The sequence below is a fragment of the Python bivittatus genome, unplaced genomic scaffold, assembly GCF_059951505.1.
Source record: "Python bivittatus isolate LINGU-HERP-01145 unplaced genomic scaffold, Pbiv_v1 ctg000020_np1212, whole genome shotgun sequence".
NCBI classification, from domain to species: domain Eukaryota; kingdom Metazoa; phylum Chordata; class Lepidosauria; order Squamata; family Pythonidae; genus Python; species Python bivittatus.
Window position 1 is genome coordinate 61,256,013 of NW_028277030.1, and position 19,077 is coordinate 61,275,089.

General features: G+C 37.9%; 1 long non-coding RNA gene across 1 annotated transcript in view; it reads right to left on the reverse strand.

Annotated features, from left to right (window-relative positions):
- The window catches only part of LOC112540109 (uncharacterized), a 107,141-nt gene that overhangs the window by 62,770 nt on the left and 25,294 nt on the right, over positions 1–19,077 (reverse strand). The window contains exon 3 of the long non-coding RNA XR_015795935.1: positions 7,047–7,097. This is a non-coding gene — a long non-coding RNA (uncharacterized LOC112540109). The remainder of the gene's footprint in view (positions 1–7,046; positions 7,098–19,077) is intronic.

Here is a 19,077-nt window from a genome sequence, read left to right on the forward strand (position 1 = left end):
TTATCCACTTTTTATCTTGTTTCCATCTCCACACTGCATTTTGCTTCTTTGAAATGTTCTCTTTAATTGGAATGTGTAACCATCATGCAAAAGGTATTTCAGCCCACAAAAGGAAAAGAGGGGTGGGAAGTGTCTCAGAAGAGACCTTCCTTAGTTTTCTGGAAAGTAAAAGTAAAGGAGGGGAGAAGTGCTTTCAGACTTGCAAGATCAGTCCTTTGAGGTAGTCCAGACAAGACCCACAAACCATGAGTACTAACGCTACCTTTATTGCAAGGTTACAATAACAGAATCTTGCAAGTCTGAAAGTACATCTCTCCCCCCTTGCCTTTACAGTTTAAGAAGGTAAGGAGGGTCCTTTCTGAGATGTTTGCCATGCCCCCATTTCTTCTGTGGGCTAAGCTGCCTCTTCTCTGACCATTGCCTAGTCTGCAACTCTATCTCCTGTCTCCCAAGGTCACTGCCACATACCATTACAGAATGTTCTTCTACAAGAAAAAGGAAAAACTGCAGTGTTTTTTTTTCATCAATAGATGGAGCTAAAGCACTGGGTTTTAATGTCATAGTGCCCTCTACTGATGAAAAATAAAGTTTGATTTTTAAAATATTGCTATTACAATGTTGCAAAGACAAGATAGTAAATTCAAAATAATTTTCAGCCCACCCACTTTGGAGTATGATGTACAACATCCTACACAAAGGCTGGTGTTGACCTCAATTTACCTCTGCCTGCAGTACAGGGAGGCATAAGACAACTTCCTATCTTCTTTCCAATGTTTAAAAATACAAGTATCAGTTAGGGAATGAGAACCAATAGACATTTTGTTTGTCCTAAGAAAAACATCTGAAGACGCCTGCCAAATTCTGCATACAGAAAAGATGCCTGGACTGGCCACTGGATAAAATCCTGCACTGGTCTACAGAAAAGCAGCTCTACTGACAGAGACTCCAATACCTCTGTCCTTAATCAGAGGGAATTTCTTGGCACGAGGCTTAGGAAACATTGCCAGAAGTTTGTACAATGGCACTTTCCTTTTCACACACTCAGCAACTGTTGCCTGATCTTATTAGTCGGGTCAACCCTGTAGACTAAAGGTAGAGAACCTTGGTTTCCACTATAATTTTAAATGATTTTATCACCGTGCTTTCCACTTAAGGAATCCTAGGAATTTTAAGACAGTGAAAATATTAGTCTCCAATAGAGAAATCTGAGTTTCATTGAGCATCATTCCCAAGTTCCTTAGGAGATTCCATGATAATTAAGCCAGTCCTAAAGCCAAACTGTAGTTCACCCACAAAGATGTAGTTATTTCTGACTGCTCACTTAGGTACTTTTTTCCCATGGTGAAGATAACCTTCTAAGTAGCAGGACCAACCACTTCTGTTGACCCCTTTAATGTTAGCCCCATCAGGTAGACTGGAAAAGGAATCAACTCCACAGAAAGGCTAAAACTACTTTTCTTGAGAGTAGCTATAACAGAATCTTCCAAGTCTGATGGTGCTGTACCTTCTTCCCCTTCTTACACTCATGTGAATTAGGGAGGTATCTAAGCCTATTCTGCATATTTTCTATTGTGAACTTAAGATATGGTTTTCCCCTTTGTCACTTTGGTAATGGAGCTTGTGTATCTCCATCAAGGTCACCTCTCTTACTCTCTACATCTAACCATTACTGCACACAGTGATTAGGGGCAGTGACTGCAACTAGCTTAACTTCTAAGTTTCATTAATCAAAATGAGCCATTCCTCTGGGGATGGGGATGGAAGGGAGTTAAAACTAATTGAGACAAATCACATGGTAGGATTAATTCCACACTATGTCAAAGTTAAACATCCCATCATCATCCGAAAACTTTCTGTGAAACATTTAGTTAAAGAAATCTCATCCTGAAAATCCCATGGGAAGTCTACTACCTCCTACTAGAATTCTGAGTTATGCTTTGGTGATTTACTCATGCCTATATACTGATTAAGGTGACTGATTCTGCATTTATTGTTTCATCATCAGCTTTTATCTCCCTACATTCCCTATCTTAACCAGATAACATTGTCTTTTCACTATTGCTAACTTATCATTTCTAAGTTATAAGAATGTTCTATTCCCTGATAATTCTTGGACATTCTTTGGTATTAGCCCCCTTCCCTCACTGAACTGATTTGAAAACAGTATTTAAAAGTATTTGAGTATAGATGACTTTTTAAAGTGATCCACATGACACCCTCAAAGTCAATTTAACTATACCATTGAAATAATGACTCCACTCAGAATTAACAAGATCAATAGGTCATAAGAAGTGAATGTAATTTGCAATCATGCTCAGTAAAGATAAAGTGAAAAGCTTTTTTTTTTTAAAGCAATTCATAGAAACATACAGTTCAGTGGTTAAAAGGGACTATTTGGAACATCAAATCCAACCCACTCTTCATGCTGGAATCCAAATTAAAGTATTCCAAGCAGACAGCAATTTGACCTCTGCTTGAACATTGCATGGGAAGAAGAACCATTTCTACTTGGAAACTAGTTCCACTGCTCTACTGTTAGGGAGTTTGGTGTTGGTTTTTTTCCTAACATTAAATAGGAATTTGCCTTCCTGAAACTTAAGGCTATTGCTTCATATCCTGCGTCTGGAATGATAGAGAACATATCTTGACATGATATCCTTTCAGGTATTCATGATATCCTTTCAGGTATTCATACAGTGCTACCATATTCCCTCCTCTGTCTTCTCTTCTCAGAGCTATACATTCCAGTGCCTTATGGCCTCATTTCATAGCTTTTTCATCTTTTGATCATCCCCGTTGCTCTTTTTTGAACCTATTCCAGACTGTCTAAATACTTGAGGTAGGGCCTAACTAATGCAGAATAAAATGGAAATAAGCAATAGCAGTATCTTGCTGGATGTGATTAATCTTCCATTTGCTTCCGCATTCTGTCAGTGGACAGTCCCTCTCCAATACCTTAGCATAATAAGAGATAGCCAAACCCAGCAGCCTTGTACATGGAAGCTTTATTTTCAACTACCATGAAGCATAATTGTTGATGAATCTTTTGACACAACATGATTCTTATGAGCCCAGAAATGTCCATAAACATCTCCCTTGGCACTTGACAAGCCTTATGTCCCTTTGACTTTATTTCTAAAGATTCTTCTAATTTAAACAAATGCATGGGAAGCTAGCCTGCTGACAATAAAACACTGGTTTCTGGTTCCAAATACCTGGTGTGGTATAGCAGCTAATTTGTTGCACTAGCCCTGGGAAGGTCTAGGTTTTCATCCATCCTCAGCATAGAAGCTCACTGGGTGACTGTGAGCCAGTCATTTGCTCTCCATCCAACATACCGCACAGTGCTGTGAAAAGAATAGGAAGAGGGAGCACTCTGTGGAAGGCAGGCAGACAGGCAGGCAGGAACTCACCAAAGCATTTTTAGGAAATAAAAATGGCCTTGGGTGCAGCCCTGTGTTTTGTTAGAGGAGTGCTTACTAGCAGAGTAGAAAAAGATAAAGCTGGCCCAGTAGAAAATGTCCTATCATCTAGAAGGGTCAGTGAAATATTACCTGATCAGTGTGTCTTCTGATAACTAAGGGCTACACATTTGGGTTGCAAAAATCTAGACAGCTACTAAATGACAAAGAGATACTGAAAATGCTAACTCTTTGCTGCCTTCTGGAGGTCACTCAGGGTTTTGCAGCCCAGGTACAGTAGTCCTAGAGAAGGACCATAGATGCTTTCTATGTAGCCATACCCATCACGGCAGGATACAGCTTTCCTGTTTTCAGATCTGAATAGGATGCTGCTTCTGCTCATTAAAAATGGGCAAATGTCAATTCTTACATGCTAAATAATTTGCCAAATTATCATATTAAACTCATAAACAAACTAACTCCTTATCACTGCTCTTTGGCCACCTTTCAGATTTTCATTCTTTAATAGGAATGAGAGCATAGAAAATGTGTAATCAAAAGGCAACACTTATGCTCTGTTTGGGGCTGGGGGCTGGAATCTCTATTAGCTGCAGATATTCTACCGAGACAGCATATTGGATCCTAGTCCATGTATCAAACATGCTGGACAATCAATATGTTGCAATAATTAGATTCTTGCTCCATCTGACTGTAATATTGTGTCAAATCATTTCAAGATTAGTTACCTACTATTTGGAATAATAAGAAAAATGTTGGTAAGTCTTTATACATTCTCTTCTAGATAATTCAATTGCACAGAATAATTATAAGCTCTCTGCTTCTGAAGGTTTTTCAGAACATGTTAATAGCTCAAACATTTATTTTACCATTTTTCCTCAGAATTATCATGACTTAAAGGAGCAGCAGACTGTAGACTTGAATATGCAGTCATCACCACAGCCTCTTCCAGAGGATTGAAACAGGATACTATGGATTGGAAACGCCCATCCTGGCTGAGGATTCTGTAAGTTGTACTCATGACACAACTACTGTAGACTGTGAAAGACTGGTCTAGAGGATAGTAAAGCATCATCAAATACTTTCACTGTATATTTAATAGTTACTGTCCCTACCTCAGTTTCTTTATATAGGCTCCAAATGTCTTTTCTTTCCTTTAAATTGCATGTTACTTTAGTTGTACAGTACTAGGAGTGCTTTCTGTGATCTTAACACAGTATATTTCTTTCACAAATCCTAGATCCTCATCTTACCTAAAGTTTTATTGAACAGCAAGGAAAGAATATAGCCAAAGTGAAAATTAAAGCACAGACATTTCCTTAGCATGTCCAAGCATATATAGTCCTGATTCACATCAAAGAAGTTGGTACAGTGTATAATTTGTTTCTTTTGAGACTTGGTTCTCACAAAAATCTCTTCAAAAAAATAATAATTGTGATCTGTTGGATTTATTCCATGTGTTTAAGCCTTTCAACTGATGTTCAAGCACTTTTTCTTTCATTCTTATAAATCAGCACTTTTTTCAGCATTTCAGGCAGAAAATGGCTACAGAAACCTGTTGTAGAAAAGTAGGAAAGACCTATACCTGGAATCTGGAGATCTGTTTCCAGTCAAACTATTCAGGTTTTGGACACTGTTGCACCGTCTCATATGATGGCTCTATGGTGTAGGCATCCCACTGCTGAAATACGTCTACAATCATGCAAGAGCACTGGAATTTATCTCAGCATGCAAAAACTCATGAAATTTGGAGCACATGCTGAGAAAACAAAATGGAAGGACTGCAGGCATCATTTTAGGTAGTGAAAGAAACTCTGCTGATTTTGGTGGGTGCTTCAAAGGGATCTGGGGCAACTGAAATTCTGATTCAGAGACAGGGCAACCAAATTTGGGTACAAAAGTCTGGATGGCCTCTAGATAGAAACCATTGTCTCTTTACTGCTATCTGGTGGCAACCTGGATTTTTTCAGCTCAGTTCTGCTAGCTGTCAGACCAGACTAAGAAACCAAGGTCATGCAGGCTAATACTACTTTTATTATAAAGTTATAGTAACAGTATTTTGCAAATCTGAATATGCTTCCCTCCCCCCCTCTCCTATCTTCATGAGAACTAGGGAGGGTCTTGTCTGAGGCATTTTCTCAGGTTACAGTTCTGCCCTGGACTCAGGTTTCTTTTATCTGACCATTGTCTTGGTGGTGGCTTTTCCACCTGTCCCTCAAGGTAATTCCTTCTTCACATTACACTAGCCCTATATGCAGGCCACCATTTCTTGGTGGAGCAGGATAGTTATCAATGCTACTGACATTGGGAGAGTTGCCAGCTGCTCTAAAATCGTAACTCTTTATAGCCTGTAGATGGACTAATAGCTTGACTTGATGTAAGAAAGCCTTATATAAGATTCCTTTAGTAAGATTCCTTTACCAGGGAATAATTCCATTGATATTAATCTTTTCATTGTCCCAAGAATTTAACTGCTCAACAGCAGCCCAGTCAATAACAATATTGGCAGTTGATATCTCCTAGTGATACCTTATTAGTGAAAGGGGCTATTCAGTGAATCACAAGTATGTTCCAACTGATAGGACTTTGGCATATGCCCCGATAACTTGAGGGAGAATGCTTAATGAGGCTGATAGGGCTTTGAAATGCACGTCAAACTAAAGAGAACGCTTTGCTTTTAAAAGATGGACCTTCTTAACTGACCAGTAATCAGGTTTTCCAATGGCAATGTTTTAGAGTGCATCACTGGAAGCATCCCTCCATTGAAAACAGCATGCCTCTGTATGTCATTTACTGCCAATCCTGAACTCTGGGCCTTTGAAACCTGGTGTGGCTAAAGAAAGCTCTCTCGGGGGGCACCACAATTAAATCAGTGGAGATCACATTTTGTTTTGATGTAGCAATTGCTGCCAGACTATCAGGGCCTAGATTTGTTGGTAAGCTGCCTGGCATGAACAGAATGCCAGAGGAAGATTACATCATCCTAAATTATACTACTTGTCTAGATTTGCCAAATATAAATCGTATTATTAGTGACATGGTTACCTAGGGATTTTTACAGTATATGTTTTACAGAGCTCTCAACTATTTTCTTCCTTTCCTTCCCTTCCCGCCCCTTTTCAGAGTCTTGTATTATAGCTTGTAAATTGATGTAGGTATAGCTTAGTCAGCCCCAACCTAGTGCCATCCAGATTACAACTAATGAACATGGATTGGTACTACTTGGTTGTAGAAGGGAGATCTGGTTAAATAATACAAATGTAGCTGCTTTGTTTTTTCAGCTTGTCATCTTCTGAAATTACTGTGCAAGACTGGTAACATGAGATAGCAGAATGAGATTTGCTGTCTTCCAGATCTTCCCCCTCCTCTCAACTTCAAGTGCTTCTAGAAAGACAGTGAGTGAAAAAGGAGAGGAGACCTCATTGTGTAACTGCAATAAGCCACATTAGTTCCCTCTTCCTATATCTTCATCATTCACTTGGAGATTTCTATGCTACAAAGCACAACTACAGTGGGGGGAAGGTCCCATATTACAAGCTTCTCTTCCATCTCTTCTTCAGACATATTTGGAGGGAGCGGGGAGATGCTAACTCTTTTAAAACTGATATTTGGGTAGCTGGGCAGTACCTGCATGTTCCTTGGCATGGACTCCGTGTTTTTCTGCAGGATGTCCACATCCTGAAGAGAGATGAAAAGTTATTGTGTGTAGTTATTGCATGAAATAATATGATGAACACAGGCCCTCTCAGAGCACAATCCAATACAGATGAGACCAAAAATAGCAGTAATAATCTATCTGCAGAGCACATATAACTCAGTAAAATAAGCCATGATACTCTCTGCTCCAGGGAATTATGCCACACATATTCCATTGGAAATTAATGGGTGCTGCACAAAAACATGGCACCCTTTGTCTAGGAGGTGGTACCTTTTGTCGCCAACCTTCACTCATAGCTCCTGAGTTGCCATTTTGAAACTGCTGATTAGTCAACACTTACTCAACCTACTTGACCTTTAGTCTACTTGTCTAGCAAGTCTGTTTCAGTGCATTTAGTGGCATATTTGCCAAGCTTCCTTTTCCTTTGCTTTGTTAGTCAACAAGTAATGGTTTTTGGAGGCAATAGCTTGAGCTTTTTGGTGTCACATTTATGTTTTGTTTTAAGGAAGGTTTAGGGAACACATGGCCCTCCAAAGGCAAAATAATTTAAATTCCCATAAGCAAAAAAGACCCATGCTTGATGTAATCATGGGAAAATATTGGAAAATGAATCAGGTGATGAATCCATGGGAATGCAAAGCTGCAATTTTGTACTTATATTTCAGGGAATGAGCCCTATTGAAATCTAAGGGATTTATTTCAGAGTACGTAAATATAGATTGTTATAGGATTATGGTATTAATTGTTTATTTGGCTTCTCTTAGTTATAGCAAACTGAACGCAAACTACAAAGGAACCATAGGATACCATGGTATCTTATAATATGTGATAATTGCATATGAGGCAGAACAAAGCAAAGCAAAGCAAAAATGTTATTTATTTGTACATTCTAGAAGTAAAGGAGAATGAACCACCTGCCTGTGACAGTATCTATTTTATGACTATTATTTTGCTCTATTCCACGAGGAATAAAATTGAGCTGAGTCTTTGGTTCTTAGTAGCTCATAAAACAAGATGCAACAAATGCCGTAGCAGATTGTCAACCATTTAATACTAGGTTCACCTCATCACTACAACAAGGCTTGTATCAAATTGTATAACAAAGCAATAATTCATAATATAGCTTACACAATGCTGCAGCCATGATTAAAACAATCAATTAGTCAGTGATTACCATCCATTCCTCTTTTCATCAAAAACGAAACTTTTCTAAACAGATTTGTCCTACAAACATTTTGCTGAATTGTGCTCTGCAATTTCTTCAAAGTTTGCTTTTTTTCTCTCCTTTCAAGGAAAAGATACTACTTTTCTATTTTATCTTCAGGGTGATTGAGGCTTGATTCTAAATCTTTGTTGACATTGTTTTGAGCTGTTCATTGTTGGAGGTACTGGAGGCTAATTTTGTTAGCGGTGGTGTTTCTTCTACATTGTTCCATCACTCTGAAACCTGACTGCCAACAATCTGGAAAAAACAAAAAAATCCCCATAGGACAAATTCGCTCCTGCTCTTTTCTCCTGTAGTTTAATTGAAATTGGGGAAAACAAGCTGACTGCAAATGGCTGGAGATGTTATTGCATAAAGCAGTACAGAATATTTACACAAGGTCTTGGCAATCTAGTAGTTAAATAAGTGCAAGAACACCATGCCGCCATGGAGAATTTCACTGACATCTCATTTCCATTAAAAGGAAGTTCAAAAGCAAACTCTCTTTCACCAAACTGAGTAAGAACATACCTATATATTTGTTTCTTCCTGCAGCTATTCAGCTTATACTATAATTTTTCCTCCTTCCCTGTTTTCCATGTCCAATTTTCCTCTCAGATCTACTTTTGATCTTACCAAAATGACCCACATTCTCATAACCCTTATATCCTTTACTAATCATGCTTTCAGATTTCATTCCTTTCCCATATACAGTATACATGTGAATAGACTTGTATTCCACAGACCTTTTTCTAATCCAATACTCACTACTTTCATGCATTATTTGTTTTCCCGAGATCACATTCATTCAGAATGTTGCATCAAATTTCCTCAAAACTCTTTTTTTTTTCTGTTCTTCCATTATCACCATTCACTGGAACATTGAAGTAGATACAGGTGTATCATGTAGTTGTTAGTCTAGTGTAGATTCAATTACATGGCTAAGACAGGGGACCAGCTTTTCTGGAAATAAGAAATAGGACTGCACAATCATTTTTTTTAGTCCATCATCCACTCATATGATATGCCCAAAAGTATGTGTGTTTCTATTTGCTGAGTATTGTCTCAATTTCTATATGCATATACCATTACCTCTGTTAAGGCATTGCTTGAACTGTTCTGATAATTAAATGCCCTTTTTCAAGATTTTTTTCTAAGTTTATCATTGCCTTCCTCTCTAGAATCCTCTTTACTTTTCCAGCACAATGTCCATCTTATCTATCCTTGAATTCAAGTAAACAAAACTATTTACCGTCTTCACTTCTTTTCCATCTGAGAAGGTCAATTTGGTTGCTTATTTACACATACACTGTTTATGTCAGGTTCAGAAGATGGAACCAGATGGTAAGGCTACTCTGAAATAGGCTTTGGGAGAAATATTTGGTGGTGGTAAAAAGAGATACCACATCATATTCCAGAGAGATTTCAATTGCTTTTTTGGGGGGAGGGGGAATGCAAAAGTTGAGATTTTTGAAGTTATAAAAAAATTGCCTTGTCATAAATCTTTTATCTATCTCTGCCAGCCAGATGGCTGGATTTACACATGGATCAATGAACACATTATCAATCCTATGATGTTCTTAACTACTTTCATTTTCAAAAGCTGGTATGTGTGCACTCCATAAAGTTATTACTCTGTATATCTTTTCTCAGATGATCAGCTGTTAGAGACATAAGTATGAACTGACAGCATGGTGTTCTTAAAATACAAGGCAAGATATAGCTATGATCTGGAAGAGTTTTAATCTCTGCCCTAAACTTCTACCTTTTTAGAATGAAAGTTCAGTGCCTTACTTTCAAAACCCAGCAATTCTTGATGGTGGCAAAACATATACATCAAAATACAAGTTTTGTAAAACCTATAGTGAAGAAAGAGTTATTCTAGAAAAAGAATTCCTGCTTCTAGGCCTCATATTACCCCACTATAAATACTTCCACATTCCCTAAGAAACCTTGTAATTTAGAACAGATGTTTTCAGCAAAAGTAAATCTAGTTGTTAACCAGATTGCCGGATGCCCATTTTATTGATTTCCAGATTAGGACCTTGAACAAGTTAAATTCTAGTCATATACTTAAATGTGTCATTTTATCAATTAGTACAGCCATAAGAGCTAGAGTAAAATGTTTGTGAATCCTTCACATACTTACTATCTCAGTGTGTATAGAGTAAGGAAGATGACTTTGATGGAGATATGCAAGAACTCTTAACAAAGCAGATCTTTGGTGTGGGGTGAAATGAAGGGTGAAACGTATCTTAAGTCCACCACAAACAGAAAATAGCCTTTATGTGGAATTGATTCCTGGTCTGGTCTACCTGGTGGGGCTGTCATATTCTTTGTTTGTGTGTTTGTTCAATTTATATCAGTTACCTCAATCACCCAGGTAACATTAGGTGACATATAACATATTAAAACAATAAAAGTAGAAGCCAATAATAAATAACAAAAAGCAGTATACATTACTATATCAGCAATGTACTAAGGAAGGGAGAAAGGAAGGGAGATATATAGATTGGAAGGGATTTTGTGTGTGATGTAGAGGTTCAGTTGCTGGACTAGGATTGGGGAGAAACATGTTTGTGTCCTTCCTTAGGCATGGAAGTTAGCTGGGTGACTTTGGACCAATCTAGTCATATACTTAAATGTGTCCTCTCTCAGCTCTAGACTGAGAAGTTGAAAAAGATCTATCTGCCAACCCACACTGGATCAGTGGGACAGATTATAATATGTAACTTTCAGTGAAGAGCAGATTGATTTGGGTTGATTATATGTACCATCAATACAGTCAGAGTATGCAGACTGAGCCACAGTGAAAATGAATGCGATTATATAATGTATATCCTCTGCACTGAGTATCTATAAGAAATAAGCTGTAAAAATCAATAAGCAGTATGGCAAAATAAAAAGCCCCTTCTAAATCAGACAAGTCCTGGACTGGAGTAGTAATGGTATTTCAGACTATTTCTAAATCTGAGAATTCCCTACCCTTGGCTGGAGAATTAGCTAGTTTAAGAACTCTGACTTCAGAAACATACAATCACACAGAACAAGGCAATAAATCTGGGCCAGAAATACTGCCTGCTTAGGAGAAGAGGAGGAAAGACAGCAGAGATGCCCTCCTCAGCATCACTCACTAAGGTGATCACCTCTCTCTGCAAGACTATTTTTGAGAGGAGAGCATGGGAACCCTTTTGCAGGTTCCCCATTCCAACCATGGGAAATGAAATAATCCAATGGATTGATAATGTTTATATTCCAGGCATTATATCCAGTCAGTTAAAATATAAGTCCAAGAGTATTTCAGTATTTTGAGTTAGTCCCATTGACCTGGCCAATGATTTTAATGGAAAGAGAGAGAGAGGAAGAGAGAGAGCTGGGGGGGGGGGGGGAGATTATACTGACAAAAATGGAGTGGGATAGAAATAAACATCCAGATGAACTGCTCTCAGATGTTTCAGCAGTGGAGCCAACTATAAGGGAGTTCAGCAGTACATGGAAAGCCACAGCTTCCTCACCATGCATATTGTCTGTGAATATTTTCAAGGGGAATAAAATAATTATCACATGCCATTTATTTATCTTTGACTTTATGGTTATCCAACTAGCATAGAAAACCAGTGAAATCAGTTTCAGCCCAAATTAGGAAAAACTCAGTGAAAGTTTTTTTATAAATGGTACTTAAAACCAAGGAAACTCAACATGATAAATTATAGTATAAGCCCCATGTGTTGGAGAAAATGTAAAGAAATAGATTTATACTATCATATGTGGTGCTCTTGTAAAGCTGTTGACCCCTTTGGACTGATTTTCTGAATTAAAATAGGACAAATAAGAACTTTAGACTGCTATATTAGATCTTAAATTGGCCTACGTTTTTCAGATAATTCAAATGACACTTTGAAACATAAAGATTTGATAATTTTCTTATTGGTTGCAGCCAGACAGTTTGCAGCAAGATCCTAGAAAACAGGAAAAGATTTGAATATTTCCATATAGTAGCAAATATGCTTAAAAATCTCCTTAATGGCAGAATTGAGCCTCCCCCCACCAAAAAAGATCACAATAACACGAAAGTTTATTTTTTACTTCACCTGCTTTCAATGTATTAATTAAGCACAGCAAAGATAGAATAATTGTCTACGACCCAGTTCCAGGCTCCTTGATAATCCAATTAAATAAGATTTTTGTATTTTACTTCTATCTGTACACCACCGTATTGCTATTTGTTAATAGATGTAAATAAATAAATAGGATTATTAGATGCCTCACACCTATATACATAAGAATGATGCAGCACAAATGATGAAGAAAATTGCATTTTAGGTTGGAAAGGAGAACTTGGATAAGAGTGTTGGTAGCAAAAGTTGCTATTTATAATTCATTCTTACAGCCTTCCTATACACATGACCACACATTTAAGATAATACCAGTTTCCTCCCTATAAGAGGGAGAGGTGATGATGGCAGATGGTGTTCATTCGTCCTTTAGACAATAGGGCTGTAAATCCAGGGCTAACTATAATAGGAGCTGAAAGCTTCATAACATCAAAGAGCAAACCCACCATTCTGAGCCTGTAGAAGAATAGGTCAGAAATCTGATTCTAAGCAGCAGAAGAATGGGAAGTAAGATCTCTTCCCTATTTATAAGATCTCTTTCCCTTCACATTTCATGATATGAAATGCCCTTGGAATGTTGAGTTTCTCTTGGAAATATAGATGCTAGACTTTTTTTTTTTTTTAGTGAGGGAGAAGGAAAGCAGTCCAAGGACATTTTCACAAGTGTCATTGAAATCTCTTTGTATTTCCCACTCTCCAAATTGTAAACAAACATACACACACATATGTGCACACATTCTATATTTAATCGGGTTTACAGAGGAAGCATGAATAGTTAAGGCCACTGGTTTTATCTCTGCACTATTTAGCTGGAAATCTGTTGTCCAGATACTGTATAGAACTAGGCAATTCCTCCCCTAATCCTGACATCACAGTGAAGTAAAACTGTGCCACGCGGTCAATGCTAGTAAACAAGCTTATTTATATTTGTGGTTTGTCCTTGAGCAGTGGCTTTAACCTTATGTAAATATTATGGGTTAACCAGCAATCAGTAGCTATCCACATATAGATGATATTGTCACAGAAGTCAAGGTCAAATCTAGCTTAGAATCACTAAACGTTTAGGATTATCAGGTACACAGAGAGGCATTTGCATAAGATGAGTGCTTTCTTGTTATATGGTTGATCAAGTCTTAATTCTTCAGCACTGGAATGAAGGAAGAAACAACCCATCTGACATCCACCTGTCATTTGTCACTCACATGAGTACACATCTGCCAGCCAAGCACTGCTCCTATCCTTTGTCTTCCAAAAAGTCTTAAGTACATTATCTTGATTGACACTATTTAGCCCATGGCATGGACAAAATAATTGAAACATAAGTATCAAACAGACAAGAAAAACAGAATTCCTGGAACAAAGCTTCAGAACAACCAGTGACAAGACACTGGATTCAATTGAAATATAATTCACACAGGTGGGAACATTTCCAGCGGTGGGAACATTTCTGAACATGATCATTTCAAGCCAAGAGTAAGAATGTAAGTCTCTGAAAGTCCCTCATCAACAACCACACTCTAGCAGACTAACAAAGAAACAAAAACTCTGCACAAAAAATCTTTGCCCATTGAAAAGCAAACCCATTGGGATGCTGGTCAAAACTGGTCCTCTATTATATTTAGTTTCCTGTGTACAGAAATACTGGCTATTGAGTGAGTTCAACCACATAGTCTTTTAGCTGCAATCAGAGTTGGCAACAATTGTATCACCTAATCTGTTGTCTGTATGGAATCATCATAAACTCATGCCTTAGTTTCAAAGACTATTCACTGAGAAGAAAACCTGGCCTGTTACCTCCAATTTGGAGATAGTTATATTGGCCCATTAGGCAAAACAATAAAATCAAAGCCACTGTAGGGTGAAGTCCTTCTCAGAGCCATCAAAACATAACTTTATAACTCGTTTGTTGGCCCAACTCATAACTTCTTGTGGCTTCCCTACACCAAAACAATCCTTATTTATGTTAGCTTTCTAAAAGAGTTCTTCCATAGCCTTCAGATGATTAAGGAATATTTGAGGCTAAAATGGGCCCAGTGCAGGAATTTCTACACTGGGCAACCCCTTGCCCAGTACTGGAATTTCTGCTATAATCATGTCATTCTTCTTGTTCTGATTGATGTTGTGTGTAAATGAGACACAAGTTTTGCATTTTCATTCACCTTTGTGCTAAAGTTGCAGCATGAACTCTGAAACAGAGCAGTCTGTATTTGTCTAGTGTTTGCTCTGATTTTATCAGAGGACCTTTTGCAAAAGTAATTATAGGAATAACTAAATTTAGGAAGATTTTATTTTGACAAATGAGATTGTATCAGGGGACATTAAAATACAGATGACACATCTAGATGCTCATTAGTCAAACATTCATTTCTTATAGCATTGAAATGATTGTGCGTACAATAGAAGCCATGTATCTGAAATAGAGTATTATTGTATGTGAAACTGGCATTTTCTTTTAGCAAGTATATTAATAGTATGTATGTTTAAAATGTACATACTATGAGTTCAGTAGGATTTCTGTTCAGATTAGGTTAAGAATTGTACTCAAGAGTATATATCAATGGTGCTGTAACAAGCTAGAATGAAGTATCAAGGGCACATCACCACACTCCATTCTAGTCTCTTGCTGTTCAACATATTTCTAAATGATATGGGGTTGGAAAATATGACGATCGGATCTGTAGATGACACAAAGGTAGGGGGAATAGCAAACACCTTAGGGAATAATATCAAGAATCAGGACGATCTTGACAAGTTGGAAAAATGGATAGAAACAAGCAAAATGGGACAACTTGTTGCATTGTTGGGACAACAATTCAGTTGCTGGAAACAGAGACAAATACAAATCTATACATTTGGATAGGAAAAATTGAAGGCCTGAATATGATGGTGGGGCAGCAGTACATGCAAAAAGGACCTAGCTGTCTCCATAGATCATAAGCTGAACATGAAAGGCAGTATGATCCTGCTGTAAAAGAGCCAATGCAATCCTAGGCTGCATCAACAGATGCAAATGATGAAGTATAGGAGGTGGTGGACTCATCAACACTGGAGGTTTTAAACAGGATGGATGACCATCTGTCAGAGATGCTGTACCACTGGATTCCTGCACTGGCCAAGGGGGTTGGGCTGAATGATCTTCAAGGTACCCTCTATTACATTCTATGATTCTATAAAAGATATTTAGGATCTCACTTATTGCTATGTTTTATTTTAAACAGAACTGACAATGTCTTATTGCTCTTCCCTTAGCAGCTTGTTTGTAGCAAAGAATGAAGCATGGGGGTTGGAGGAGAAAGAAGCAAAAATTCCCAAACCAGAATATTTCTTGCAGATAAGAAGCAAAAGGACACACCTGGTTATTCTAGAAAGCCATCCAAAGAGCCCAGGCCCATGAGTATATGGTATTTCTGAGATCTGGGAATAATTATGCATAGCTTGCAGTGACCACCCTGATTTCATTCTCCACTATTCTTCTAGCTTTCACTATGTTTGATAGCTACTATGTGAATCTCACTCAATGGACTAAGAGTGAGTGGTTCATGAGCAAAAATTGAAGGAGGGGAGAATATAAAGCCCAAATATTCTATCTTTAAAAATATCCACTTTGTTCAAAAGGGACCAATTGTTTTAATTTTCAGGAATGCCGGGATACTTGCATGGACAGATAAACTTCCCCAACCAATAACCTTCTAGCTGTGATGGACTGCAACTTCCCTTATCCAATGGCTCTGCTGGCTGAGGCTGATGGCTAATGTAGTCAAACACATCTGAAAATGACCAGGTTGAGAAGTCTGGTCATCATATTCAGCTGACTTTTATTTCCTCTTGTGAATGTTGTAGTTGGTCTTAGCATTTCTGCCACACAGTCTTAGGGCATGCTTGTTTTGCACTGAAACTCACCTAGTTCTTACAGCAGAGCTATCAAGCCATGATGCAACCAGAGGTTTGGCTTATCAGCCAGCTTGTTGCAGAGCCTGCGGCAGATTTTAGTTCCTCGGCTTACCTTTCTTAAATGATTCTTTGGCCTGAAAAACTGAGTTTTCAACAGATGTTGACAGAACTAACACAGATGCTAAAACACTGGCCAAATCATCAGTATGTACCATTTTTTAAAGTTAATATAAGTACCATATGTTTGACTTGAGTAAGGCTGAAATGGAATGTTGTACATGAATCACCTCCTTGGGAGGAATCTATCCTCTTGCATAAATACATTGCCAAGACTGCCAACATATGTGTGCCTTTTCTGTATTTAATTTAAAGTGGCACATTTATTAAAAATAATGAAACAAGATTTATAACTGAGAGCCTACGGCATCATAAAAATGAACATAAGTATTATATCATCAGCTCTGAAGGACTATACCCCCCTTCAAAACAAGAAAAGGAAAAGCAAGCCACTAGTGGCATGAGGACCAAGACTTGTGAATTCTTCCTCCAATGACTGACAGAATATTCCGCCCAGACCTTTTCATCACATTTAAGAGTTCAAGTACAATAAAAATGACCCTTGAAGTTTAAAATAATCTACAAGGGCTGTCCAAAACTGTATTAATTTTAATCAGCTGGAAGAGGTGATTATTACTATTTAAAATATGGTAACAGAAGATCTTGCCCTTTTATTTCTTGAATAGCAAATGAAATAGTTTTTATACTCAGTTCAAGGAGCCTCTGATGCAAAGAGTTTATCTTCTTCTTGCTTTAAGGGGGAAAAAGGTACAAAACCATCTATTATTTGGTCCTTAAAATAATAATGTCTTAAAGAAAATTAAGATCACTGTAATTGCCCTCCAAATGTTGCTGAAAACCCTTCATATGCTTTGAGGGGCATATATGATTCTATAAAAATATTTGTGTGGGAGTTACTGTTCAGAGTGAAGTTGGTATCACAGAAGACAACCTTTTCAGGGCTTGAGAGAACCATTACAGAACACACCTCAGCTATCCTCCACCCCACTCTTGGAGACAGCAGGGAAATAGCCATTGCCTTGGAAGGGTAGAAAGAAGGAGGGTAGAAATAAAACTCTGGAGCAGAGAAAGAGAGAAATTGCTGTGAAATTCAGTAGGTGGCTCTTCTGTTGTAAATGGCTTCATTCTAGTCTGCAATAAAGCAACTAATCTAGGCCAGTCAAGTACACGAGTCTTCATTTGTGAAGCCAGATCCCAAGCAGTGGGTCAGAGCCTACAGAGTTGAGATTTCCAGCTGTGCCTTTGGGAAGCCTGGCAGTTCTGACTTAGTTCTTTATCAAAGGATCCTATTTCCCATGGAGGGCCGGTTTGATCCAAAGCTATGATAGATTTCATAAACAAGGTTACCTCCACCAACTCCTTCCCTAATAAGTGCAATTATTCTACATTAAATGTAGTGTAAAGCCTTGAAAGTGCAGTGCTTGAATATAAACTTATCTGACAATTCTCTGGATTGTGGGCACCAAGGGTTTAGAAGGAGCATCTCTTGGTAGTGTGACCTTCATTATGAATCAAGACTAGTATGAATCTGGATTGAGATTAAGTAGAATCTGGATTGAGTTAAGGATCCTCCTTAGTAGATCAAAAGAATGACTGATCTATCAGATAGGTTACTTGAGCTATCTGATGCACCTAAGCTATATTTGTTATAGACCAACAACTGAAATCCTCAAGAGAATAGTGGGAGAAGGCCTTTCATGCTGCTTTGGAACAAGATTAAATAAGTAACTAAGTATACTATTTAGGTATGTTTTCCTTCTCTTTTTATTTTTTCATGCCTTAATTTCATTGGCTTGCTATCTCTTACTTCTTTTCTTCACTTTGTATAATGTCGCTTATCCTGACAGGCAGTTATGTAAGTGTAGCATTCCTTACCATCAAGAGAAACAAGGCTGGTGAATATACAAGACTTAGCCTTCTCCAGCTAATGGAACCTATCAAATTTTATGTAGAATAATTGCACTCTGATGTCATAACTTTAATAGTTTTAAGTAAGTGCAGTCTTGTGATTCCATTATTATTCCATAATTCTTAAATCATAGTTCATCCTAAGATATGATTTAGAGTTAATAAATATTCTAAATAAATAAATGCATCTACATACAAATACATACACTGCTGAGTTCTGCTTGCTTTGAAACCTGAATATGAATTTCAGTACAAAGTTGATTCAAATATGCAAATATTAATGCAGAAGTGTGGTTTATTCAAAGAAAAGGCAAACCACTTCTGAAAACTCTGCCATGTGTCCATGCAATCACTTGGAGTCAACACTGACTTGAAGGCACACACACACAAAATGGTGCAAAAGTGAAATGGTACAAATCAGCAATGCCACCAGTGTGGACATAAATTGTTAATTTATGCAAGTTTGGTTGGTTTTGTTTCGTTTTGCCTGCAGGGATGTTGACAAGGAGGAAGGGGACAGCATAACAGGAGAGTGACCTGAGGAAGGGGATGTATTGGCCTACCCATCATTAAGGATAGCAGAAGTTGGCAGTGAACCGCTACCAATTTTATAGAGCCAGGATGGAGTTGCCAATTCAGACAACCAAATATATGACAGCAGTGGTTTCTTAAACACAGTAAGGGGTTTTTAAACCAGTAGTGGAAGCACGGCCTTAGTATTTTCAATGCTAATTTACCGTCGCTCTACAGCAATCCTGCAACTGTATTGAGGTTAGCAGTAATCATTGCAGAAATTAGACCTTG